General features: G+C 65.0%; 1 protein-coding gene across 2 annotated transcripts in view; it reads left to right on the top strand.

Annotated features, from left to right (window-relative positions):
- Positions 1-106: 106 nt before the first annotated feature.
- Positions 107-294, top strand: part of DICER1 (dicer 1, ribonuclease type III) — a 69,617-nt gene continuing 69,429 nt past the window's right edge. The window contains exon 1 of one of the 2 annotated variants that reach the window (XM_010583892.1): positions 107-208. The gene's annotated coding sequence lies outside the window, so the exon portion shown is untranslated. The other variant, XM_010583891.1, reaches the window with a different exon arrangement.

Raw genomic sequence — 294 nt, 5'->3', positions numbered from 1 at the left:
CGAGAGCTTCGCAGTCCTCCGGCAGGTGGGGGAGGGGAGCGCGCACACACACGTGAGCCCCTGGACCACCCGGCGACTCCCCGGCAGTTGCTGTATCCCGCTATCGCATTGGCTGTCTTGTGAACCTTTCACCTTTTACCCGGCTTTCGCCGCCAATCGCCTGGCTTCTTTCATAGCGTGGGGATGTGGAGCGTGTGAGCTGCGCAGGGTGGAATTCTCGGAGCGGGCTTGCGTTGCGGGCGTTGGGCGGCCCCCGTTGGTATGGGTGGGAGGGGTGGGGGAGGTGCTCCGTTT

Source organism: Haliaeetus leucocephalus, unplaced genomic scaffold, assembly GCF_000737465.1.
Source record: "Haliaeetus leucocephalus isolate CR32 unplaced genomic scaffold, Haliaeetus_leucocephalus-4.0 Scaffold932, whole genome shotgun sequence".
NCBI lineage: Eukaryota > Metazoa > Chordata > Aves > Accipitriformes > Accipitridae > Haliaeetus > Haliaeetus leucocephalus.
This window is presented reverse-complemented; position numbering and strand designations above follow the sequence as displayed.